The 27,685-nt window shown below is 39.6% G+C and overlaps 2 long non-coding RNA genes across 2 annotated transcripts; one reads left to right on the forward strand and one right to left on the reverse strand.

Moving 5' to 3' along the window:
- The first annotated feature begins 244 nt into the window (after positions 1-244).
- Positions 245-25,006, forward strand: LOC124100632 (uncharacterized). Its single transcript, XR_006854361.2, has 2 exons — positions 245-974; positions 24,498-25,006. It is a non-coding gene; the product is annotated as an uncharacterized LOC124100632 (long non-coding RNA).
- Positions 14,057-20,622, reverse strand: LOC131424623 (uncharacterized). The gene is made up of 3 exons (XR_009227965.1): positions 20,295-20,622; positions 16,713-16,925; positions 14,057-14,681 (listed from the first exon to the last, which is right to left on the reverse strand). It is a non-coding gene; the product is annotated as an uncharacterized LOC131424623 (long non-coding RNA).
- Positions 25,007-27,685: the final 2,679 nt, after the last annotated feature.

The following is a 27,685-nucleotide window of genomic DNA, read 5'->3' on the forward strand; positions in this document are numbered from 1 at the left end:
AGAAAATGCAAGAGAGAATTGTTATTGTTATTCCTATTACAATGTAACAGAATTTATTTCCTTTATATGAAGTGTTTAGTGATGCAATGACACCATCTACATAGAAATGGTGGAAATTCCACAGAAGCTCAAAGAAACAAAAGCATGATGTGGGATTTCCAGGTAGAAGAGTATCAGGCAGAAAGCAAAAATTAAATTGAATAGAAGTGAGTGGAATCTTCCTCAAATATGACTACAAGGGAAATTTTGTGTCACTTACCAACCAAGTGACCTTTAATAAGTCACTTATTTTCTCTGAGCACTAATGAAGCCAGGAGGGTGACATGGTGGACATAGTGGAAATAAGGTTTAGTGTCAAATGGACCTGGCTCCAATTCCAGCCAGACTTTGTAACCTTGAGATAGTTACTTTCTCTTGCCAAGTCTCATTATCCCACCAAAAAAAAATGAGACTAATATCTGAGAATTACATGGTAAGAGAAACTATACCAAGTTCCCAGTATAGCCTCTAGCATAATAGGTGGTCATCTAATACTGGTTTATCTTGTCTCCTGCCTTTCCTCTGGTAAAGAGTTGCACCAAGACAAATGTTTACTAAATCTAGATCTGAGTTGGCAAGGGACTACAGATGAGGAAAGTTCTGGAGAGTTTTGATGGGAAGAAAATAGAGATCACTGAGCAAAAGGAAAAATGGAATTTTCAGAAGACCACTCCATAGGTGGTAGTCAGAGTAGATACAGAGGCAGGTGACAGCTAGTCGTGAATCTGCAAGTTCACTGAACAGACTGTGTGAAGGACTATATTCCAGGCTATGTGGTATACCTGATCACATCTGGATTGGTCTCTCAGCCCTTTGCTCTCAGCTCCACTCTCTGTACATTCCCTGCTCTGTACACACAAGAATTGGATCTCTGGCCAGGGGGCTTCCATGAAGAATCAGCCAATAGGAGGCTAGAAGATTGATGGTGGAAGAAGGTAAGCTGAGAATTTCATTCTTTCCTCTCCCTGCCCTGGGGCATCTTGGACAGTGCTATTTTTTCTGGAAATTCCAGTTTCAAAAGGCATCCCATCCTTTGTGTACCCAGCCCACAGCTCTGTCCAGGAGTCCCAACTCTGGCTTCTCATACTACCTTCCCCACCTGTGATGCACCAGTCTTAGGGTGGAACAACTTCCAGCCATTGCCAATCTGTGGGGCACTCACCATCTCTTTTTTGGCTTCTCAGTTTTAGCTGTGTGCTAATACTAGGCACTTGTATTATATTCATAGAATATAATATAATAATAATATAGTATAATAATTATATAAATATATTTATATATTTATATTATATAATAAATATAATAATTATAGAAACACCAGAAGTGTTTGTATTTCCTGAGTAACCCTAAACTGACATAGCACCTAAATCAAAACAAATCTCAGATTATTTTTGTGTGATTACATATGACTCTAAATCTTAGAAAATACATAATTGCAAGCTACATAAAGATTGGTCTCCTAGTAAAGAGGAGAGAAATGTGGATCAGAATTCTTCAACAAAAAAAAAAATCATATTATCATCTCTTAATACAGGATAATTATGAATCTGTGAATATAACATGTCACATTTAATTCAGCATTTCCTGGGTGATCTGGAAAAGTGAATAACAAAGTCAGAAATTTATCCCACAGATGTAAACTGGGAAGTGTTGCAAATACCCAAAAGAATAAGGAAATACTAATAATTTTTTAAAACCCTGGCAGTTAGAGTATGGACAGGATATGATGATGAAACTCATAAAAATACATAGTTGAATCAAAATAGCAAAATGAAATACTGCCTGAAAAAATGCACAGTTGCATGGATAAAAAGAAATCATCAGAAACACAGATACTCCATGGGTAGGAAAGAAAATAAGTGAAGATGACTGAGGAGTGACAGTGCAAACTTAAACATAATTTAGAAATATGATGGAAGAAAAGAGCCTGATTATTAAGATCTTTAAGTTTAGATAGTCAATGCTGTTGTTTTAAATTATGGTGTTTTTTTTTTCTCTTCTCTCCAACATCTAATCATTCCCTCCAATTTATATAATATCGATTAATCCAAAATCAGCAGAGCCTTATCCAACTTTGTATACCTCGATAATAAAAATAAAGAAAATACTAAGAATGTAAGGAAATTGAATCTGAATGATAAGGAGCTGGAGAACACAACAGTAAAGGAAGTGAGAAGAGCCAGCTTGGCTGAGCAGCCATATTTCTAGCACAGACCCAGAGAAAGTCAAGGCATATTGTGTGGGGCAAATAAATTCCACATAGATGCTAGATCTCAGTGTTGGCCTACTTATGGAGTATCCAGTTCTCATTTTGATGGGAAGAATCCAGGCAAGTAAAATAAATTCCTGGAGATGAAACTGCTCTTTGGGATAAGCAAAATTACTTCCTCTTTCTCCATGAAGCCCCAGATGGTCAGAAAACAAAACCCCAGTATGTGATTTTTGTTTGTTTGTTTGGCTTGAACCTTAAATATCACTTCTATCAGGATAATACTAACTTCTAGAGGTTTCTGTGTGTTTCCATGTGATCAGGAAGGGTTTTCTTTTGGAAAAACAGGAGTTCAAAAGAAGGACAAGAACGCTTAGCTCTGAACAGATGAAGTAAAATAATTTGCTCCTGTGTAAATTATTAGTTGAAAGAAGAATAAGGATTAAAGCTAAACACTCAGTGCTCCTGTTAAACAGGGCTGTTATAATCTAAGTATTCATGAGAAACCATTTTCAAATTTAAAAGAGGGAGGGAGAGAAGCAACTATAGTCAACTGTAATATAGCAAGGATCTGTCACATGATCTAATTACAGAAATGAAAGCAACCCAGGAATTATGTGGTCTATTCAAGCCTGCAAGGAGTATGAACAAAGAATATAATTATACATCAAGCCTGTTGATTAAACAATTACTATTTAAAGCAGATATAGATTTAAAATTAATTTGCTTCTGCGTTCTGAGGATTTGGGGACTGAGATAAACATTATTTGAAGTTTAATTATCTGTGTGTAAGATGAAGGGGCTCATTTCAATTTGGTTAGCTCTGCAGAGCATTTTGGATGGTGTGAAAGGAAAAATCCAACTCCACCACAAGTTTCAGCATTGCTGAAATGTGTGATTAAAATGAGCGGGAAGACTTGATCAGCCTAATCCCCACAGGACGGGTAATATCACAGGAGGGATTGTGCAACTGCAAATTAATATTTAAATGAACACTAGTGTGAAGTTTACCTGGAAGGGGAAAATACTTTATCTCCAAAAGAATAGAAGAAAGCCAACCACACAGCTTCAGCTCCATGGCAGGGAGGACAGGGGAGTGGACACCTTCACGCAGGGCTGAGCAAATAGAACACCTACCTGCCAGCTACTCTGAATGGAGTGATTCTTATCAGAGGCCACGTGTACAGTGTCCCAGGGCAGAATTTCAGGGTCGGAGGGTGGGCAGGGTAAAAGGGTAAATTGTAGTCAGAGTGAAAGAAAAACAATCTAGAAAATTCCAGAGTTACAGAATGATCGTTGAGATGCATGGAAATAAAGTCTGATTAGTATCCACACACTGAGATCCAAAGGCATTGGGCAGAATTTCCAGACCTCAAACCCAACTCATCAGCTACCATGAAGGGGCTCAGTGACCTGCCTGTGCTCATATACCTCACCTGGCCCCCAGCCCTAGGAGGAAGGTGCTGCATGGTGTTGAGGTTAAGAGAATGAACTTTAGAAAGGGAAAACCTTGAATGAGGTCTCAGCTCTGCCACTTTCCAATTTGGAAGCAAAGCATTTGCCTTTGCTCCAGGTCCTCTTCCTAGGTCCTCAAGGAAACAATAAGGTTCATTTATTCATTAGGTTGTTTAAAATATGAAATATGAGAATGGGGACAACTAAGAGTGTTCTTCTTCTACCTAAAACCCTGTGGTGGGTCTTATTATTTTGGGGGTAAAGGTGAATCTCTTTAGTGTAGCCTTCAAGCTTCAGAACAGTGTGATAATGCCCTCCTCACCCATCTTCTTTTGCACCCTCCTTCCTAATACTTTCTCCCTCCAGACACACAAGCTTTATGTCAGTCCTCTATTTTCTCTCCTGCTTCAAAATCCAGGTCACATGAAGCACTGGAAAGTCCTCAAAGATCTCCTGCTATAGTCTGGATCCAGAATGTCCCACAAAGACCAATGTGTTAGAGGCTTGTCCCCAGCTTGGTGCTATTAGGTGGTAGTGGAACTTTTAAGAAATGGGACCTCATGGGAGATCTTAGGTCATTGGGGGCATGCCCTCCAAGGGAATCTGGGACTCCAGCCCCTTATTATCTTTTTCATTCTGTGCCAGTAAATGAATGGCTTTTCTCCTCCATGTGTTCCCCTCCAAGATGATATTACTTGCAACCGTCCCAAAAGCAACAGGGCCAGCTAACTATGGACTGAAACCTCCGAACTGTGAACCAAAATAAACCTTTTCTTTTTTTAAGTTGATTTTCTCAGGTATTTGTTACAGTAATGGAAAACTGACTAACATACCTCCTTTCCATATCACTTACTAAACTTGCAATTTTATATTTGTGTAGTTCTTTTTAACACAGCTATTTTTCCATTGGAATGAAAGCTCCATAGGATGCAATTTTGCCAGTGTTTTATCCACATTATAAATTTTATTCCTATAGACACTCAAATATTTGCTAAGGAATAAATGAATGAAAATGCCAGTGCCTGGCACATAGTGTGCCTCAGTAAACAAACACTGGTTTTTAAATAACAACCCACTAATAATGCTAATTGAAAAATACAAGAAAAAAATCTGATTATTATTTACTTTCTCCAGTGATTCTCAAATGATTTTTATTCCGCAGGCAATGTCTGTGCTACTCGAATCTAGTGGGTAGCTGGGAGCTGCTAAACACCCTACAATGCACAGCACAGTCTTCCTACTATGCCAAAAGTGCCATGGTTGAAAGAACTGAATTTTGTCTTCTGTCATTTTTCTCTCATACTGTAATTCATCACTTGAGTTATAGAGGCAAATCCCACCTGCCATAGGCAGTTATTCTTGCCTTCTACCCTGTACATTTCTGAGAGCACAAGGTCATTCTTGCCTCTCACTTCTTCCCCACACTCTATCGGTCTATCTCAAAACCCTTGGTCCACCCATCCCTGTTCTGCTTGTGAGACTAAACTTAAGAAAATTATGTTTTTACCCTTCCCTGTCATACATGTTGTTTTAGTCAGCTTTTTTTGCTGCTGTGACTAAAGGACCCAACCTGCACAATGTTAGAGGAGGAAGAATTTATTTGAGGGCTCACAGTTTCAGAGGTCTTAGTCCATAGAAGGCTGGCTCCTTCCTCAGGGCTGGAGGTAAGGCTGAACATCATGGCGGGAGAGAGTGGTGGAGGGAAGAAGCTCACATCATGGTGATCAGGGAGCAGAGAGAGACTCCACTTGCCAGATACAAATATACATCACAAGCCAGGCCCCAGTTCCCACCTCCTTCAGCCATACCCTACCACTTCAGTTAATCCCTATCAGGGGATTACAACACTGAATGAGTTAAGACTCTTACAACCCAATCGTTTTTACTCTGAACTCCTTGCATTGTCTTACATGTCAGCTTTTGGGAGACACCTCACATCCAAACCATAACACATTTGTTCCTATCTTACAGTATAAGTTTCAACAAAAGCAAAATGTGAGCACCAATACTTGGCTTTCTGGACAAAGCTGTTTCATATATAAAGCTTTAAGACAGTTTATGTAGCAAAAAAAAAAAAAAAGATAGAGGCTGACATTTATTAACTGTCATGCCCCGATAAAGACATTGCTCCAAGACAAAAGAGCACTCACTCTAACAGTAAGTGCTGTGCTCAAAATTATCAAAATATGAAGTTATAGAAATGAAAAAACTGGAAACAAAGAAGCAAATTATTCTAGAGTGGTAACTCAGATAGTGTCAAACACCCGAGATCACAAAAATGTAAAACTTCATATTTAATTGATTTCATAAAATGCTGTGTACACAATGGTTAAAATTATGTCAGATAGAAATTACAAGTATTGGCAAGAACATGGAGAAACTGGAAGCACAAACAGACTGAAACAGCCTATGGGATGGTACTACCTTTAAGACTCACAAACATCATGCTGATTCACAGATTTAGGGCTCTTGGTTTTGAATATTCACTTGTTGCCTTAAACCCTTATGGCTTCTTTCTCATCCCAATGTTGTCACAAAACTTTATCACTGGAGGGCAATATGATTCAGTCACTTTAGAAATCATTTTGATGGTTCATCAAAGAGTTAAACATAGGGTTACCATATAACCCAGCCATTCATCTCCTAGGTTGTATCCAAACAGTATGAAAACAATAAAACAAGAGCCTATACATGTATATTAATAGAAACACTATTCACAATATGCAAATGGTGGAAACTGTCCAAATGTCCATCAACAGATGAACTATTAAACTAAATGTGGTATATCCATACAATGGGATACTATTTTAACACACACACACACAAAAAGAAATGAAATACTGATACAGCCTGGATGAACCGCCAAATACAGTTTGCTGTGTGAAACAAGATCACATATTGCATAATCCCATTTAGATGAATATCCAGATAGAAAAATCCATAGAAACAGAATGTACATTTATCTTCCAGATGCTGGAGAAAGAGGAATGTTCAGAGAAATGCAGAGAAACTGTTTAAAATTTAAGAGGTTTTACCCACTAAATAGTTTGAAGTAATGTAAATGTTTTTGGAAACAGAGGTAGTAGTTGCAAAATGCTGAATTATTTAGTCACTGAATTTTCTCACATTAAAAAGGTTGTTTTATGTTATATAAATTTCACCTTGATTTTTTAAGATTGTAATATCCCTGGGTGTGGTGGTACACACCTGTAATCCTAGCAACTTGGGATGCTGGAACAGGAAGACAAATCACAAGTTCTAAGACCGGCTTGGGCAACTTAGAAAGACCCTGAATCAAATTTAAAAATAAAAAGGGCTGGGGATATAACTCAGTGGTAGAGTACCCCTGGGTTCAGTCCTCAGTAATGCACACACAAAAAGTTAAAAGTATGCAAAACTGGCCAATACTGAAAGAGAGAATGCCTCAAAATGGAAAGAGATGTGAAAATTTCTAGGGGAATTATTGGTAATTTATTTTTAAATTTTATTTTTTAAGTGACACATTCATTGTAAACATTCTAGAGAACACATAAAAGCACTAAAAATAGTGTAGAAATCGTTATTGGTATGTCTTGTTTTTCAAAAAGATTCTTTAATGTTGATGTTAAGTTACCTTTGAAAGTACAAGAAAAAGAAAACCAAGATACTGTGTTTAAGTAAGATAAATCCACACAGTCAAACATGTATTTCTGCCAAGGCTTTGAATGAAGGCTTATTTCTCTCTGTGGCAAAAATGAAACTGGGAGACTGAGGACTATGGGAGGAAACAGATAAACCTTAACTCTGGAGCTAAGGCCTCTCTCTCCCATTCTTCTATCCACCCCATACCAGCAAGGTCTGGGTCTTATCAGACTGGCCAAGCCTGGTCTCTGGGGGAGAGTTGGGGAGCCATTCCCCATTAAAAAGATGGCAATTTCCCATTCCTCTTACCTGCATAGCCTTTTGAGCACAGCAAGAACTCACAAGTGATAATTAAACTATTGAACTCTAAGAACAAGATGGGGGTTTAAGATCCCTGGCTTCATAAAAAAAATAAGTCATTAATTCCAAAAGATTTACAAATTCTGATAAAACTGTATGTTTCTCTTCCCATTCTTCTAAACCTTTTTTTGAGTATGAACATAAATAAAGTGATAAGAAACAAAAAGAGAAGCAGAAGTGTGGTACATTGCTCAGTACAGAACAAATATATTACCAGTGACTCCAAACTACCTACCAAGAGCCCATTCTGTACCCAGCTATTATACACTGTGTGTTTGTACCTCCCAGAATTCATACAAGATGATTTTGGGAGGAGGAGACTTTAGGAAGTATTAGGTCATAACGGTGGTGCCTTCAAGATTAGGATTAGTGCCCTATGGAAGAGACCCCAGAAGTTCCTCACCTCTTCCCTCTTATGAAGACAAAATGGGAAGATAGCCATCCTTTAACCAATTCAATTGCCAAGCATTGAACTGCAGTATCATGATTTCAGACTTCTCAGCATCAAGAACTGTGAGAAGTTTCTGTTTTTATATTTTGTTATAACAGCTCAAATGGACTAAGACACCAAGTAAGACACTAAGACACTAAGTAAGTTAGCATCACAAAATTATTTAGGAGATACTATCTTTAAGACTCCAAAATAATACTCTGATTCACAGATTCGGAGCTTTGGGTTTTGAATATTCATTCTTTGCCTCACCTATCAATGACCTCTTTCTCAATCCACTTTTGTCCACTAATCTTTTATGAATTGCCTCTTCTATTCTTGCAGCACAACTACACTGAGTGAGACACATTTTCCTTATTAAAAATAAAAACATAAAAAGAAAAAGAACAGAAGATGTTAAGGATATAAAGATACTCTAAAGTAATTCCCTCCCTAAAGAAACTGGTAGAATCAAAAAAGAATCAAAAAATAAAAAAGGTAAAGGAAACAAAAATAAGTAACTCTCAGAACCAACATTGTTGGGAACAAAGTCTGGTGGACTCTCTAAATATAGAGTTTCCTATACCTGGGCTCTCTGGCATAGTAAAGCTATCTCCATGGCTAATGGAAGGCCCTGATACTTCTCCATTTTTTCCAGGGAACTTAGCATTAATATTCTCCCTAAGTGTATTCCTTGAGGAATCATAGCCATAAGCAATTACATGGAAGCTGCCTTGCCTCCACTTCTTGCAATGCATGATATGTAGACACAAACACACACACACATACACACACACACACCAAAAAAAAAAAAAACACCACGTCAGGGCCCAACAGAGAAGTACAATCAATAGGAGGTAGAGAAGGAAAGACAAACAGTTAGTTAAATGCAGAGTGTTCCCTCATTCTGTCTTGTCAAGAACATACAGACATGAGATATACATAAAAACCTAAAATGAAGTGAATATTGCTCATTTTAGACCAAGCAAAACACAGGCTATATTTCTTCAGATTTTAAGGGTTTTCTCTGTTACAGTTTAGATACTAGGTATCCCCCAAAAGCTCATATGAAAGACAATGCAAGAAGGCTTAGAGATGAAATTGTTAGGTTATGAGAGCCTTAACCCAATCAGTCAATTTATCCCCTAATAGGGATTAACTGAGTGGTAACTGTAGGCTGGGAGGGTGTGGCTGGAGGAGGGACATCATTTGAGTCATGCCTTTGGGGCATATATTTGGTGATCTGAACTTAGTCTCTCCCTCTCTGCTTCCTGGAGTGAAAGATGTCTTGAGCTGCTTTCCTCCACCACACCCTTCTACCACGATGTTCAGCATCACTGGAAGCCTCGAGGGATGGGACTAGCTATTTATGATCTGAGACCTCTGAAATCTTGACCACCAAATAAAATTTTCTTTCTCCAAACGTTCTTGTCAAGTCTTTTGGTCACAGCAATGAGAAAGCTGACAAAAATGCTGTCTCGGTCCCAATCCTAAAAACTGTCCTGGTCAAGGCTTTGTAACCCCATTGCCTAAAATGGGGTTGATTTTCTCTAAAACTAGCTGTGATGTGTGGATGATGGTTCTGGAACCTCTAAAGGTACATTTCCATAGAAACCAAAGTAAGTGGTCATGAAAGGTGAAGAGCTCATACTCCAAGCTCTGAGAAAAGCGAAAATGCCCTCATGACAAATTTAGTATCATTGAGCCAGGATACAGTCCTCCCTGCCAATATTACCAAATCCAATTCTAGGTGACTTCTGGAACCTAGATTTATTTAGATTGACATCTAGAAGCTCGCATGTTCCACACAGCCAACTGTAGGAAAGGGGGAGGTCAAACTCTTGGATTGTGCTCCACCCTCCTCCTCTACCAGCCTGAAAATCTTCATAATACAAAACAGCTCTGTGATGCTTAAGATAGTAAGATAGCATCACAAAATTAGACAATGGTTGGTAGCAATTATCTTTCAAACTTGACAGACTTGGTTTTGTGTTGTTTTAGGGAATAAAGTGTCTAATGGCCATGAATCATGAATACTGCATTTAGCGTTTTTTGTTGTTGTTGTTGTTGTTGTTGTTGTTTTGTTTTTGTTTTTTGCCAAATGCATTGCAACAAATCTACTCTTCAGCACTGGACTCTGCCAAATATTCCATCTCAATACCTCATCCAGCTTCTAGAGAAATTTCATCCAAATCTTTTGTTAAGCCTTTCTCAACACTCTGTGTTTACAAAGTACTCACAATAATCTAGTAGCCTAGAGTTGGGTAGCGACCCAAGTCAGCACCTAAATAATGGAGTCTTGCCCTCTCACTGTTAGCACTTACTTTGCAGAGAAACATCCTCAAGGTTCTATAGAGATTTACAACTAGTTGCCAAGATCTTTTTGGAGTCAAAAATGAAGTGCATGTCTAGACTTTGAAACTTCCACCCCAGGGCTTGTCCCATTCGGGCAATGAGGGGCAGCTGAGTGGGTTGTAAGGTGAGTAGTGACAGAAATATCTTCCCTTTTGGTCTGCAATAGTTGCTGAGTTTTCCATGAGGGCTGCTCCTTGGGAGTCTTTCTGATACAAACACTATGTTGAAGTGTTTTAAGGTGTTACTTAACAGAAGTAACAGTTAGTTAGCTAATAGAGCAACACATTCCCCTTTATCTATACAATCTCGTATCACCCACAAAGTAAATAGGTCCTGAAACAAGTAGACCCAGAACAGGCAAGTGTGGATATGTAGAGTAACAAGGAAGGAGAGGATGTTCTAAAGAATGTGGTTGGCCAGGACAGGGATCTATGAAACAACAGTAAAGGGAGGTGATGGGGGGGCGGGGGGGCGGGGAGGATGAGAGTACTAGACACAGCTGGCTTTGAAATGGAGGGAAACGAACAAAAGAAATGAAAACCAGATTTGGTTGAATTTACAAATCGGCCCAGGGCCCATACTGCTTCCCAGAAGAGGAGAAACCAGTGCAGGGAAGATGTGACTGATTTTAGGACAATGTCTTTCATACTCTGACCTCAAGGTGCCATTCTAAGAGAATGATAAACTCTCAAAGAACTATGAGGTTGAGGGTCTCAGGAGCAGGGCAGGAGCAGGAGCAGGGGACAGACGCAGGGAACAGGTAGTTCTCTGGGTTGGCAGGAGTAGAGCGGGCAGATGCCTTGGGATTTCTCCATATCCCTCTCCTAGAGGGTAAGTGTGGACTGAGCCTCTGTGTGTACTCCCCGAGTTCATTGTGGTTCTCTGATCTCCTACAGAGAAAGCATGTGAGGAAAAACTGGTGACATAGAGGGCCCTATGTGGACTGTGTCATGAGAAATGTGTCACCAACCTCAGCATAACCTTGCCATTTCTCATCCTCTCTCCCAATGTCTCCTTCTTGCTCCTTCTAGAATTTCCCAGCCAAAACTGTTAAGAGATATGGTTTATTTCTCTGATCAAATATAATTATTTAATGATAAAAGTTTACTTAAACTCTTTTTCAATTATAAAAGCAATGTTGGCAACAGATTCTTCCCTACATCCAAACACTTCTCACATTTTAACTTCACAACTTCCCATGGTCTTACCCTTACTTCCTGAGATGCCCACACCTTCACTTCTTACTGCTTTCAGTTCCATCAGGATCCATCCCCAGGAAACAGGAATGAATATTCCTGCCTTTTCTGACAACTTTTTATCACCAAAGCTTACCTCTTCTATGGTCCATTCCCTAGAAACTTTGCCCAGTACTATCTATTCTGATAAATTAATACATGCCAAGGGGGAGGAGTTTCTTAGAGTTTGTTAAGTGAATCAAATGAGAGAAATAAATAGATATATAGGTATATAGGTGAAGCATGAATATTATTTTTATCAGTACATTTAGTTCTCACAGGTAATAAACAGATGTTTTAGGAGGGACCCTATGAATGTTAATCAAAATGAGTGGCTCTGTTCTGAGGAACTTTACCTATCAGGGCAGGTTGGCATGGAAAAGAGGAAGAGGGTGTGAGGTATGAGCCTGCTGCTTTTGGATCTCCTCCACCCACGTTTTATAAGCCCACTCTTTTTGTGGCTACTGCCCATCCCAAGGCCAAACCACATTTTGCTTCATTCAATTGAACCTTCACAGAAAGAAAAAAATAAAAACCTACTTTGATCTATTGTTAATAAAATAAACTGTTTGAAAGATACAAGAACAGTAATGAACAGTTAGTTCCCAATTATGGAAAACAGCAGTCCTCGGGGCCAAATATCTTACAGAAATCTTCTGCATTCGGCAAAGAACCATTATTTAGGGACTCACAGAAAGGAGAAAAATTGCTTGCATTTCCAGGAGTTAGCTCTATCAATTTCCAGCTCTGTGTTGTGGGATAAGTTGTTTAGCTTCCTGGAGCCTCGTGTGCTTTATCTATAAAATGGGGATAAACATACCTCTGTCCCCAGATGGTCAAGATTCAGTTGAATTGTGACCTATAAGCAATGTAACTCCAGATTAGCTAGATAGTAAACAAATGAAAACAGCAACAACCACAGAAGTTATTCCCAGACATTTTGAGAGTGAAAATATTTGGCCTACAAAAGATACTTGAAGGTAACTGTAGTATACATATTATTAAAATGACTTGGACATGGTTTACATTTGAGAATTACACATTGTCCTTTGAGACAGCTGGCAAAACCCTGAAGTGTCTCAACCTCAGGGACAGGAATTTCTGCCCTCGAGGTAGACATTACCTGTCTCTGGCAGCTGCTGAAGACAGATTGAGGGCCTGGCAACCCCTGCAGCAGGCACCCAATCCCTGTCCTTTTCTTCACCTCTATCTCTTCCACCCACCCACGCTCTCCCCTCCTGGCTGTGAGAGCCTGGAAGAGTCTGTCTAATCTGAACTTGGAGAGCAGTGCTCTTTTGCCTTTAAAATGCTTGCCCAGCTTAATCAGTAACCAGCAGCCCTCTACTGCCAGTTACTCTCCTGCCCTGACATGAGCCTCCTCTCCTGCCAGCCTGCAGATGTGACTTTTTTAGGAAGAGTCAATTCCCAGCCTTCACCCTTCCTGCCAATGACAGCCTCCCTCTTTGAAGGTTACCTGTCACTGGTATTCTTGCACATGAATGCAAAGTAAAGTGGGTGCTTGTCCTGACCTTGAGAAGCACGTCAGTGTGCATATAAGTTCTGAAACAGAGCACTTGACATTTGCTGTCTTATTTGTGTCAGGACTAAGAAGAGGAAGCCTCGTGTGGAGGGATACTCTCTTAGGTCTGGGGATGTGGCTTGTGAATGGCACTTGTCAACTAAACCTTGCAGTGATATTCAGCAGGCATGATGGGGAGGAAATGTTAATGAAATCCTGCCTAACTGCCGGAACACATTTGAATAGAATCAAAGTCATATGTGGATTTTTTTTTCTCGTATACTAAGTCTTCTCAGCATATATTAACCTTTTTGCCAGCTTGAAAAAATAAAAAGGCACAAAACTAAGATGTTTCACTCATTCAATCATTCTTCCAACATTTATGGAGCACCCATTATGTACCAGGCCCTGTACCCAGAACTAGGGGGAAAAATTGAATAAGGCATGAATTTCTTTAGGAAAACAATCTATTATTCAACATTATATGGTGAGAACCCAAATTCTCAGCTTATTGAAAAAAACCAAAGGATGCCATGGATTTCTAGACCCTCTGTTTCATTTGGTTATAGGCAAAGAGGAAGGTAAGACCCTTCAAAAGGGCAAATAGAGTGTTAAATTAGCTAGGATGTACTTGGAACTTGAAACAATTTTGTACAGGAATAAAGCTTGCTGGGTTATGGGGAAGAGACTTCCAAGCAACCAGAATAGATGGAACCATCTTGGGCAGACAATCAGGAGAGTACCTAGACTTGCCATTGTTCGTAAAATAGTCTTTCAAGCAAGAAAAGCCTACAATCACAATCACCAATCTGGGCTGACCCTCCCTTGTCCAGTCTCTGACCAGCTGCTGCCTGATACCACTGATAGCAGAATTCAGCTGAGCATTGTTCTGCTGATCAGTGGTGCAAGGCACTCCATTTAGTAGCAACTTCCTGATGCAGAGCTTTTAGGGAATTCAAGGACTTGCTCTGTCATCATCATCGGAAGTACATATTTTCATTGCTGAGTCAGAAGAATGAAATTGGAGCTGGACCAGACACAAATGGGTGAGTCAAATGAAAGACTATAGCTTCATAACAAACCCCACTGTTGCTGAGACTCCTGGGGTGTGGGTTACCGAGTGGAGTACCACAGCAAATGCCCGTGGCCCATTCATTCATTCAATATATGGTTATGGTACACTTTCTGTGTTTCAAGAACTGTTCTAGGTGCTGGGTGGGGACAAAACTGTTAACCAGACAGACAAGGTTACACCCTCACAAAGCTTATCTTGCAATGAAGAGATGTAATTTAGATGATGATAGGGTGAAGGAAACATTAATGGATAAACTACAGAGTAACTTATGAAAATCACTTACATTAAACCAGACTTTATTGCAGACAACAGAATCCACTCTATCTCATTTAAGAAGAAAGAAATTCTATCTGGTCAGCCCTCCATATCCACAGTTTCTGTGTCTGTGAATTCAAAAACATTTGGGGAAAAAAAAATTACCTGAACGGAACATGTACGGACTTTTTTCTTTGTCATTATTTCCTAAATAATATAGTATAACAACTATTTAAATAGCATCTACATTTCATCAGATGTTATAAGTAATCTAGTATGACTTAAGTATACATATAACACATGGGTTGTGCGCAAATAGCATGCTCTTTTATATAAGGGACTTGAGCATCCATAGATTTATATCCACCTGGTGTCCTAGAACTATCTTCCGGGGATACCAAGAGATAACAAATACAGAGCTCAATGACAAAGTAATTGTTAAAAGGGTGGAAGAGTAGGCTCCAGTCTGACCTGTGCACAATTTGGTTTGAGAAGCTGTTGTATTGGGGAAGGTGCCACACCCCTGCCTACTACAGAAGGATTTCAGCCCCCAGTACAATCACAATAGCTGTTGGTTCTGTTGCAGAAGTCCAAATCAATCGGGAAGCTGCCTCTTCCTCCTACAAGTTCCAGCCACAGCTACAACTACTTGCTGTGGAATCCTACCACTTCTGCCAGGATCCAAGCCAGCACAATGAAGCTCCGTCCCATCCAAACGAAACCCTGTGAACCACAAAATGGATGCCTTACATTTTATTGATGGAAACAGATTCATGTCTAGAATCCAATTTCCAACAGAATCTGGGAAATGTGGGTTTTAGCTTTGCATTCTTGGCATAGGAAAAGGTAGTTTTGAATGGATGTTAAACTAGCCAGTCCATGGTAGCTACCACACCACTTTAAGAAGGATAATCAGGGAATGCCTCTAAGGCAACTGACATTTAAGCTAAGATCTCATGAAGGACTGAGGGAGAAACTTTCCAGGCATAGACAAAAACAAGTCTGGGCATAGTGATTGGGGGACGAAAGAGAATTTAGAAAAGTTAGCAGAAGCTAAATCAAGCAAGGCTTAGAAGATCATAGTGAGGAATTTGCATCTTATTCAGAGTACTTGGAAACCAAAGAAAGTTTTATGAAGGGGATTGACAAAATTTGATTCATATTTTTAAAAGAAAATTCTGGCTGCAAGGTGAAGAATGGATTATGGAGGCACAAAGATATGAGACAAAACAGAAAAATTTTTTGAGAATTAGATATGATGGTGCCTTGGGCTAGGATGTTGGCCAGACAGAAATGAAATTGGCATTTTCTATGTGTATATTGTAGGGAGGACTGCAGGGTTTCAGGATGAATTAGATGTGAGGAGTTACAAAAAGGGAAGCATTAAGGGTTGCTTCTATATTTCTACTACAAACAATGGGGAAATGGTATCCTATTTACTGGGTTGAGGGAAAACATGTCTACAATTGACCACAACATCTAGTTCTTGATATTTAAAAAATAATCTGTCACATAGACATGTTGGAAGTAATCTCAACCACAGAGCCTCATGTTTTGCTCTCCCAAATGGCAACTAATCTCACTCTTCAGAGTATCATTTAGGTTCCAAAGAAGAGGGTCTCAATCTCTATGCATGTAAGATACTGACACAGGTGTATGTAAACACTGGTATTAAGATTTACATGGTAAAATACATGTGGCAGTGTAGAATAGTCTGGGGGTGGTAGTATCTAATCTCACAAAAAATGAAAGTAATAAAGAGATTTGAAGGAGAAAAATCACATGCTGAAGAGTTGGGGACCATGGCAAGTCACAGCCCTGTGCCATCTTGGTGCAGCAAAATAACCCTCAGCTCACTGACTCCCGTGTCCTTCCCCTGCCCACCTCTCTCCACTCACTTCACCATCAAAACAGTTGCTGGAATTAGCAGAAGAGGATGTTTACTGGACTTATACATGAATAATTAAATGATGTCAAAAGCAAAAAATGTAGATTATTGTTTCTTTATAAACATGCATATTCTAAACAATCAACCTGGGAGCCACCCTGAAGAACAAACAGAAAGATCACAACTCTAAACTCTGCTATAATCTCCTCAACAAATAAATACACCAATAAGAATTAAAAGTCTTGGTAAGAGACAGAATGGGAGGACATACCTGTGCCCTGCCTCTCTTAAGCAATCAGAGCTCTTAGAATAGTCTGTTGCTGGGGCAGAAGCAAATAATCTCCTGCTCTCCCTGAGCATTAAATCTTTCACATGTCTTCAGCACTCTCCATGGGCATACTGATGCCAAAGCAGAAAAAGATTTAATTTCATGTTGCTAGGTTTTTCACTCTTCTGCAGTTAATAAAGAGGCAGGTGCAGTCAGCTGGGTTGTTAAAAAAGAAAAAGGAGAGGGTTAAAATTGTTTATTTGACCTACTTCCAATCTTGCTAAATCACAGAATAAGACAATTTATAACTTGTTCCCAGCTCCCATACCTCAATCACTTGCAAGGGAAATGCATCTGAAGGTATTTCACACTTACAAATGAAAATTATTTTGCCAATCACGGCACTCTAAGCCTTGCATGTAAGGATTTTTAAACGCTTAACTACCCCTCCGTAAGTATATGATCTAGTAAGCTCATGATGAAAGTTACTAGCTGTCAACCTGATGATTTGTAGGTCATGTGGATGGACACTCAGTGCTCTCAGGAGATAAAGGTCAAATGAATGTCATCTATCACTTGAAAAGTGAAGTTGGTCTAAGGAAAAGAAAGGGGTTGTGTTTTTGTTGTTGTTGTTTTAAAGTGTCTAATAAAATAATCAGTCAACTGCATTTGGCCAATCTCCTTGCTTTGGAGCCATCAATTTGAGCTCAGTTTCCATCTTTAGCCCTTTCTCTGACTATGCTAGGGTTTTTGTTAAGTGCTCACACACCAGTGTGGGGAGGAAAAGGCAGAGGGGTAGGAGCCACAATTTGTTATTTTTGTCACCTAATGGAAAAATGGATTCATGTGTAACTTTTCTTTGGAGTCTCTTGGTTCTGAGCAGATGGCAGATATTTAATACACAGCTCTTGAATGTGTCAATGAATCATGGTACCCATCTGGTACAGGCAAATTCTACACTGGGCATTGTGGTTGCTTCTGTAAAATATATTGCACGTCTCTCTTCCTGAGAAAAAGCAATGGTGTCTGAGGGAACAGCCTCAGTTAAAGAGAGGGGTTTGGCTAACTATGGGTAATAGCAACTTCTTTTCCAGAGCCTGGAAAAGAAATGGTTATGTAAACCTTGATTCTGACCCAGGAGACAGGAAGAAAGATTCCAAGAATCTTCTTGGTTCTTTTATATATACACCTTTATTTATTTTTATGTGGTACTGAGGATTGAACCCTGGACCTCACACGTGCTAGGTGAGCACTGAACCACAACACCAGCCCCTTCTTCTTAATTCTTAAGAGAGAGTTGTAGCAGCTTGGGGGGCGGGGGGATGGGCGGGGGGGGAGGGCTGAGGCAGGAGGATCACAGGTTCGAAGCCAGCCTCAGCAACTAAGTGAGACTCTGTCTCAAAATAAACAATAAAAAGGCTGGGGGTGCGGGACAGTGGCTAAATACCTCTGAGTTCAATCCCCAGTATCCAAAAAAAAAATAGTTATTGAAAGCTGGGGCTTTCTTTTCCCCACTGTAAGTGAATAAGGCTTGTGTATAGGTGCAGCCAGCAGCCATTTTGTAATCACAAGGAAACCAACTTGAAAGTGAAGCTTAAGTTTAAGACGGCAGAAAGAAGAGACTAAGCAAACCTCACTCTCGGGCTGCAGTGGTAGCTCAGTGGTAGAGTGCTTGCCTAGCACATGTGAGGCACTGAGTTCGATCCTCAACACCACATAAAAATAAATAAATAAAGGTATTGTGTCTATCTACAACTAAAAAAAAAAATTTAAAGGAGATCTTGCCCTTTGATGATATTTTCATCATGAAATCAAACATAAAGCTTAATCTCCTTCAGAATTGTCTAAGGCCTAATTAATATCTGTGTTGTTTAAACCAGTTTGAATTCAATATTTTGTTTCTTAGAAATGAATTCAAATAATATACAGACTATGCCATTTTTTAAATGGACTTTGTAAAGTTATCTATTACTTCAAATATCTAGTTTATCTTTTAATCACATAATCAGTAATTACCTTCATATTACTAAAATATTCTTAATAGTCCCTTCTCTTTATAAGACTAATTTTAAGAATTAAAAGGCAATAGAAATTGAGAGCTGATATCATAAAGCTCCCACAGAAATCATATTCTCCTTTATGTGTTTGAAAGCAAATTTTACACATTTGAGTGCAGTCTTTGGTTTTGTCATTTGGCTATATTTAGATGAGTCTTTTTCTTTTATATTTTATTTATCCCTGGAAATCTCTAATCAAAATCTATACTGAGGCAACTTAAACTAGGTTGTAAAATGGACAAGAAAGTCAGTTGTCACTAATTACTTCTTCTTTCACCCACCCAATAAAATACCCATTCTCTCACTGAGTAGAGGTTTGTACAAGACAGTCCATTGTAGGAGAGGATGGCCAATAAGCACATGGACTCAAATCTTGACTCTTCCATTTAGCAGCTTTGTGCCTTTGGGCATTGTAATACCAACCTCTTTAAACTTCCATTTGCCTTTTTGTAAATGAAATACTGTAGTAGTGGTATTTACCTCCTACCATTACTTGGTGGATCACATAAGATAATACACATGAAGCACTTAGCATAGCATCAGCTGGGTAGAAAGTGCTTAAGAGATGTTATTAATATTCACTTTGTGGTGAAAGTGATCAATGGTTTTACCTGAAGGGAAGATGTTGGCATTTTAAAAGTGCAGCTTGACAAACCAAATTATTATCTAAATGAGTGAGGTTTAAGAGAGAGCTCTCCAGCAGGCACAGTGGGGTAGTACCTGCCCTTTCCCTTCTAACATGGATCTCCTGCCTCTCTCACATTGAATTAGTGTGCATCCCTCCTCCATCATCAGAGCACTTGAAAATTAATTCTAATTCTCACATGTAGCTCAGTGAAATAAAAAGTTGTAACACAGCATAATGATGATCTCATGCCTTGATACAGAAACACTCAGAATTATCTTTCTTAAAATCTAGAATACAGGATGAAGAAAAAAATGGAGAAAGAGAAAAATTAAATATAATCCGCCTATGTTGGCTCAATTCTAAGAAGCTTGAGAGACTGCTTGAAGGGTGTGGTGGAAGGAGCCTGACTGGATGGAGGGCTTCTACCTCTCCCAGTAGAGTGTGACCTGGAGCAGGCACAGCCCTCCTCTGGGTAATATTATCCTCACCTTTCAGATGAAGAGTTCGATATGATCAGTGTTTTTCAACACGAGCTGCCAGGGGTGTAAAGGAGAGGGGAGGCATGGGAGGAGGAACAGGGGCACAAAGGACCCATCTTTGGGGAACCCTCATTTCCTTTAACCAGAGCAGTTTCATGATCACCTGTTTAACATACTTTTCTTTTTTTTAAAGAGAGAGGGGAGAGATAGAGATAGATAGATAGAGAGAGAGAGAGAGAGAGAATTTTAATATTTATTTTTTAGTTATTGGCGGACATAACATCTTTGTTTGTATGTGGTGCTGAGGATCGAACCCGGGCCGCACACATGCCAGGCGAGTGCACTACCACTTGAGCCACATCCCCAGCCCCATAACATACTTTTTAATAAAAAGTTTGGACGGACACACAAGAAAGCTTACCTCAAGGGTCTCCAAGGCCCCTTCCTACTCCAACTTTCCAAGATTCTCCTCAAATGACTGGTTTTCCAAACCTCTCAGCCCAGCCCAAGGTTTTCTTTCCACTGAATTCACAGGGAGTGTTGTCAACTGTGCTGCCTCTCTGCACTGTCTGTACCAGGATGACCTGGAAGACCATGACTCACAGCCCCTTGACCAGGACATCTGGAGCATCATGCTACTGAGCCCTGCAAAGACACCCAGATGAGGGAAGATGGGGGAACCAGTCTACTTATCCATTCCTATGACTTTTTTGATTTTTTTCCCCCTTCTTTGTGGTGCTGGGGATTGAACTAGGGCCCCATGCATGCCAGGTAAGCACTCTACCACCAAGCCCCATTCCTAGTCTGCCCTCCCAATTCTGAAAGCAGAAACAGAGGAGTTTGGTCTAGGTGTTGCACAAAAGGATCTTGAACTGAGCTTTTTTCTGAAGCTACTGTTTTTTATCCATTTCTCTAAGGACTTTTAAGGTCCTCAGAGAAAAAAAGACTAAAGAGATCATATGTGAGCACCCTTAACACATTTGCTTTACTTGTGGTCAACACACTGTAAGAGTTTGAGATGGAGTTTATCAGGCAAAATGCCATGGTCTATGTAAAACTGGGTTTCATTGCTCAGAAACAAGGATTTGCAACTTTAATTTTCATCAAACACAATGATAGATTATTCTTGAGACAGTCCATTTATACAAATCCCTTACATTTTTTCTTTTATTAAATTCTGAAGTAGTCCAAGCATACCAAAAAAAAAAAAAAACTGTAGGAAGTAAGAACATTCTTGCATCCACCATTCAGCTTTGTTAAAGCTTAAATTGCCTATATCTTCAGAGCTTCCAGGGATTTTTAGGAGAAAAATATTACAGCTATGATAAAAGCCCCCTGTGTTTTAACCCTCATTCCCATTTTTCTGCTTCCTATGTTTTCCTTTAAGAAAGAAGTATTATCTTTAATTTGTTATTTTTTTCACTTCCATTTATGTTTTCATATTTCCCATAAGTGTATGTATATCAGAAGTAAAACATAAAATTAGTCTTCAAGTGTGGCATTTATACACAACAGAGTATTACTCTGCATTAAAAAATGACAAAATCATAGAATTTGCAGGGAAATGGATGGCATTAGAGCAGATTATGCTAAGTGAAGCTAGCCAATCCCTAAAAAACAAATGCCAAATGTCTTCTTTGATATAAGGAGAGTAACTAAGAACAGAGTAGGGACGAAGAGCATGAGAAGAAGATTAACATTAAACAGGGACGAGAGGTGGGAGGGAAAGGGAGAGAGAAGGGAAATTGCATGGAAATGGAAGGAGACCCTCAGGGTTATACAAAATTACATACAAGAGGAAGTGAGGGGAAAGGGAAAAATAATACAAGGGGGAGAAATGAATGACACTAGAGGGGGTAGAGAGAGAAGAGGGGAGGGGAGGGGAGGGGAGGGGGGATAGTAGAGGATAGGAAAGGCAGCAGAATACAACAGACACTAGTATGGCAATATGTAAATCAATGGATGTGTAACTGATGTGATTCTGCAATCTGTATATGGGGTAAAAATGGGAGTTCATAACCCACTTGAATCAAAGTGTGAAATATGATATATCAAGAACTATGTAATGTTTTGAACAACCAACAATAAAAATTTAAAAAAAAAAAAAAGATTTGGGTTCAAGATTTAGACTCTTAAGGTGAATTCACATTAAGTCATAAAGTCTAGATCCCATTGTTTCAGTATAAGATGCCTTTGTATGAAGATATTAAAGATATTAATGCTGTTTCCAGTCTCTCTCAATTACAAGTGATGCTCCATGGAATGCTCTTATCCACATATGAAAACATTTTTCTAGACTAGTAAAGAACTTCTGGAGAGAAAATTAAGCTTGTTTTAAATTTTGCTTGATGTTAGAGTCTGTAAACAAGTCAAAATAACACCTGGCATTTTGCCAGGGGAATGTTAGAGTTCGTAAACCAGTCTGGATGGTGCCTGGCAAAATGCCAGAGGGAGTGGTTTGAGAAGTAAGGAAAGTGAGCCATTAAGTGTGGAGATTCCTTATTGGTTGACTGATGTATCTAGTTTATGCTAATTAGATAAGCTGTGTGGAATGTATAAATACTGCTCCTGTCCTGCAATAAACGGCTCCCACTCCTGCTGTATCAACATACACAAGTTATTCGTCCCCCCCCCCCCCCCCCCGGTTATTTTGCTGCAGCCTGACTGCGGCAGCTTGAGGCTACTAAATTGCTTTCCAAGGTGTTTATTCCCATTGAAGTTCCCACCAGCAAAGTGCAAATGTGTGTGTGTGTGTGTGTGTGTATATATATATATATATATATCTTTAAATAACTTTTTCTTCATAACTGGAGCCATTCATGTTTCAATTGTGAATTGCCTGTTCTTATCTTTGCCTATCCTAACGTTGACTTATCTTTTCCTGTTGATAGTAATACTAAAAATTGCATAAGTTTTAAAGTAAAAAGGGTCATATTGACTCATGATTCTGGTTCAAGATGGAGGGACCCCATATGCTGGTCAGAATCACAGTATGGTCAGGGCATCTTCCAGTGATCAGCAGGTAATGTGTGTGAGCATCTAGAGCCTAGAAGGTCCCTCTTCTCATAAAGTGACCAGGATTCAGTGGTGAAGCTCCACTCCTGCCATGGACTGAGCTGCTTTTCTCCCTGGGGCCCTCCCCCAGTGATGTTCTGTCTCACCTGGGGCCCAGAGTAATGGAGTCTGCTATCTAGGGACTGAGATCTCTGAAACTATAAACCCCTGAAAAACTTTTCCTCCTCTAAGTTGTTCTTGTCAGGTATTTTGGTCACAGTAACACAAAATCTGACTAAAAGAGTCAATATGTCAATCTTTCTCCAGAACAATACAGGAACTTAGAACACTTTAAATTGAATCAGTGCCTTCTTGTTTTGCATATTACTTTTGTACGACTTTTAATTTTTCCTTTCTTTTTACCTCTAAATCGTGCCATTATTAACAGTGTTATAGAGTCAATTCTAATTCAGATTTATCCCATGTTTACTAATTTATTTGTTCATTATTCCTTCTTGCCTCTTATTCCTAATTTCTATGTGTTAATTAAATAATCTATGCTCAACAAAATTAACATTCAAAAATGAAGGTGTTAAAAATAAAACAGTTAGAACAGGGTCTAATCCACAGAAGGGCAGTCCCTCAAGTAAAGAAAAGTGTAAGGCAGGTTAAAGTACATTTCTAAGTGGGCCGGGGGGCTGCTCTTCTTGTAGACTCTGCTTTAGCCAATTCTAGACATACTACCCCATTTCAGTTCTTCATTTCTTATCCTTTCCAACTATACCTTCTCCGTCCCCAAGTCTCAACAACAATCACTGATTCACTAGGATAGAAGGTTAAGATCAGAAATGGGAAGGGAGGAACTCCTTTCTTTCACATTTTTTATTGGTGCATTATAGTTGTTCATAATGGTGGGATTTATTGTTATGTATTAGTACATGCACACAATATAATAGTGTAATTTGACCAATATCACTCCCAGTACTTCCCCCTGGAATAGAAGACCTCTTGAGTTTTTTCAGACTATCCCATGTCAAAGCATCTGTAGCATTCCCCTCTAAGAGATGGCCCTACTCTCTTGAAGACCAGATAGATCACATAAGGTTGCAAAGTAATTTGATTCTGGAACTCAGACCTTCCAGTGCTCCAGGACATGATTCTTTAAAATCATACAGTCATCAAAAAGCCTCAGTACCAGCTGCATGGAAAGAGACTCTGCAGCTCTCACTTAATTTTGGTTGCATTACCTCATTCTATACATCATTCATGACAAGCAAGGAACCACAGGGCTCCCTTCGCTAAATACTCTTGTCCTTGACCCAGCTCTAATTGATTTGGCCATTTACTTCATAAATGTGTAAATCCTGTAGCTGAGAGAGCTTGTGCAAAAGTTTCAGTGCAGTGGGTTCCCTCCTGGTTGTCACAACAAGCAAAAGAATCCAAGGGAAATAGGAATCCTGACCCACTGCCGTTTTCCTGTCCTTCCCTTGTGATCCCCATTGCCGTTTTCCTGTCCTTCCCTTGTGATCCCCATTGCCATCGCTCTGGTAACTAAGATGGAAAGAGTGAGCGAGGAGTTTGTTTTTTTTTTTTTTTAATTGCCTTTGTATGGGCTATTTATGTCTTCCAGCTTGGTACTTTTCCTTGAACTCAAAGAGAGCACTGAGACAGACTGCAGCGTGACTCCTGCACCCCACAAACATGAATACATTTGTACTTCAGCAGCTGCTTGTGCTGGGAAGGAACCAGGAATTTTGGGGGCCCATCCATCTTTCTTGTGTGTCAGGGCAGTAACTCAAGAGCATGTGACCTTGGGCCTGGAAGTGAGGCGGCACTCTCCCATGTCCTAGAGGAACAGTACATTGAGGATTTTGTCTTGTCTATAGACACAGCTCTTCTACCTGTCTTAATTACCAGGGCTTCAAAACTTTCCAAGAAGGAAGGAAGATGGAAGCAAAGGATTCATTCTGGAACTGCAGAAGAGTGGCAGCATTTGGGGTTGGAGGCAGTAGATACTTAGAACTGAACCAGGATTTTCTGTCCCATATTGAAACACAATTAGGCAAAGGAGCCTTCTCAGCTTAGACCCATTCCAATCATCTGTACCCTCAACACTTAATAAAGCATTGGAAGAATGGAGGAGCTGCAAGATGCTGAATCACCAGAGCAAGATTAGATGGTGTGGGCTGGGGTTGTGGTTCAATGGTAGAGGACTTTCCTAGCACATGTGAGGCATTGGGTTTGATCCTCAGCACCACATAAGAATAAATAAATAAAATAAAGGCATTATGTCCATCTACAGCTAAAAAAAATTATTAAAAAAAAAAGATTAGATGATGCCTGTGTACTGTGAATGAGCTTGAAAGCAAAGGTATACATTTTAGAAAGAGTTTCAACATCAAGGGTCAAGCAACAGGGGTTTTGTATTTAGCTAGGAGTGAAGCAAAGTTTTTATTTCTTCAGAATTCCAATAAGAAAGGTTTCATTTCTGAAGTGTTTGGGAGCACAGCAGTCTTTGCCTGACACTTGCCACAGTGGGATAATAAGCAAGGCATGAAAGTGTCACAATTGACTGGTATTTTTCCCAAACTACGCAATGTACTTTGAAAACCAAAGAAAGAGCCTAGCCAAAAAAATACATATTACTCTGTTTTCAAAAGGACTATTTTTATAATTGCTTAAGTGAAAGGAGCCAGAAGAGAGGTTTACTCAACTAGATCATCTCTTGAGCCCTCTTCTCATGGAGGCCACTCCATGGAATTATAGAATTCATGAAATTATAGATTCCAGGAGAATCTATAATTCAGAATCACTCTCCATCTACCCCTGGGTCCTACTAAATTCTTAATTCTTGTATTATGTAGACCTTAAAATCAATCACTGGAAGAAAGTCTCAAAGTCAGCTTAAGGTTAATTTCCCTCAAGAAAGTCCTGGTTTCTCTTCCCTTGGGACCTCTCTGTCCTCACTTCTTAATCATTTCTGTCTTCCTCCAGCCTAACCCCAACTAGATCTTTCCTACCAACATTTGCCCAGGAACTGGCAGAGTCAATGGGAAAGCTCTTTAAGAATATAATGTTTGCTATTAATAGCAGTGACACCGGCCATTGAGAGTCAAGGCAGCCAAGCAAGGAGATCTGTCAGCCTGGATTAACTTTCCAGCACCTGGGAGGTAGGAGTTATTTATACATAAAAATAGAAGAAAAAAAAAGTCTGCCCCTCATAAGCCCCTGGTGTTTGGGAAGGCTTCCATGGATTCACATCCAAAGATATTTCCCAACTGTCCTCCAAGCCCAGCAGCAAACTTTTTTAAAAATCTGGAATTAATGAAAGGAAGGCTTCTTTCAGACTGAATCAAAATCCATGATTATGTGGACATGTATTCTGTCCCGTGGGTTTCCCATCATTTAACCAGATCCCCAGGAATCTATATCAGAAGGCACATGTGTCACAGCATACTCTTGGAGTCACCTATCAAAGTTATCAATGAGTCTTTTACTAGAGAATGGTCCTTGCCTTCTACTATACTCTCTGGGCCTCCAAAATCCCACCAAGAAACGACCATGCATTCTCTATGTTGAAGGCCAAATTTCACTTCTCACCCCTGGTAGGATTTCTTTTCTCATCATAGCACGAACTACAAGATTCAAATCAAAATCTTTTCAAATAACTCTGCATTTTACAGGAGCATTTTGAGGTTGATTTTGCTAAGTTCCTGGGTTCTAGAAGCCAGAATTCAAGATGCATATAGATACTTGTTGCCAAGTTTAGAGGTTAGGTGACCACAGATGTAATTCAAGCAATAAAATTATATAAAATATTCACACAGGCCCTATTTTGGGGCCTCTTTGGATTAGGTCACCTTGCGCTTCAATGGTCTCTGATCCAGAGAAGCTTAAAGTACCATAGTACTGAAAATTTTCTTTCCAATATCTCATGTACTGAGGTCCACACTCACACACCCTGGATGTCTTTGGGAAGTGGCAGCCGTATTATGTGAACCAGTAAAATAGCCAGAGCATTTTTCTGCACTGTCCAGCCTTTCAACTCCCAGTTCTGATCTTCCAATTGCAATGATTCTTGCCTTCTAGGGTGTCAGGAATTAGGAGACTATCACCATCTCCCCACCTCTTTAGGACCTTTCATCTTTCCCCTGATCCAATTCCTTGAGTCCTTCTCACCTCCAACTACTTTTTTTTCCTTGTCCTTGTCCTTCTCCAAATTCCCTAAGGTTCTATGCCCCTAAAATTAGCTTTATAAAATTCAAGTGATCCTCCAGATGCTTTCTCACTGAGAAGCTGAGAAGCCAGCTGTCACCTTTGGTGTCTGTTACGCCATGACTCTGGGTACGTGTCCCAAAATAGGTCTGGCCTTTTGTGTTGCCTTGTCTCATTGCCGTGCGGCTCCTCAGTCACTATCTACTATCATCCCAGCTCCCCTTTGGCACTGCTGCTTTCCAGGTTTGTCTTCTTTTTGAGAAAAGCCAGAACTTTCTTGAGGGAAATTAATGTTTCACATTATTTTCTTTCAAACTTGAATAAGCTCCTGGTCAGTATTCCCAGAAAGAATGTGTCTTGTCACCCTGGTTTGGAAAGAGCACCTATCTCCATGAATTCTTCTACCAAAGGAGTTCAACTCTGGAAGAAAAAAAAAAGCAAGAATTTTTTTTTTTTTGGTCATTTTAGACTCTGTTAGTACATCCAACAATGTACTAACAGAGAAAGCAACTTAGCAAGCAAGGTAGGATCAACCACCCTGGAGCTGTGGAGAGAACATTTTCCCCACTAAAATAAATTCTCTTAGGATTACATGACCATGCC

This window comes from Marmota monax, unplaced genomic scaffold (genome assembly GCF_021218885.2).
Source record: "Marmota monax isolate L192 unplaced genomic scaffold, Marmota_monax_Labrador192_F-V1.1 WCK01_AAM20220418_F8-fsc00130, whole genome shotgun sequence".
Lineage (NCBI taxonomy): Eukaryota > Metazoa > Chordata > Mammalia > Rodentia > Sciuridae > Marmota > Marmota monax.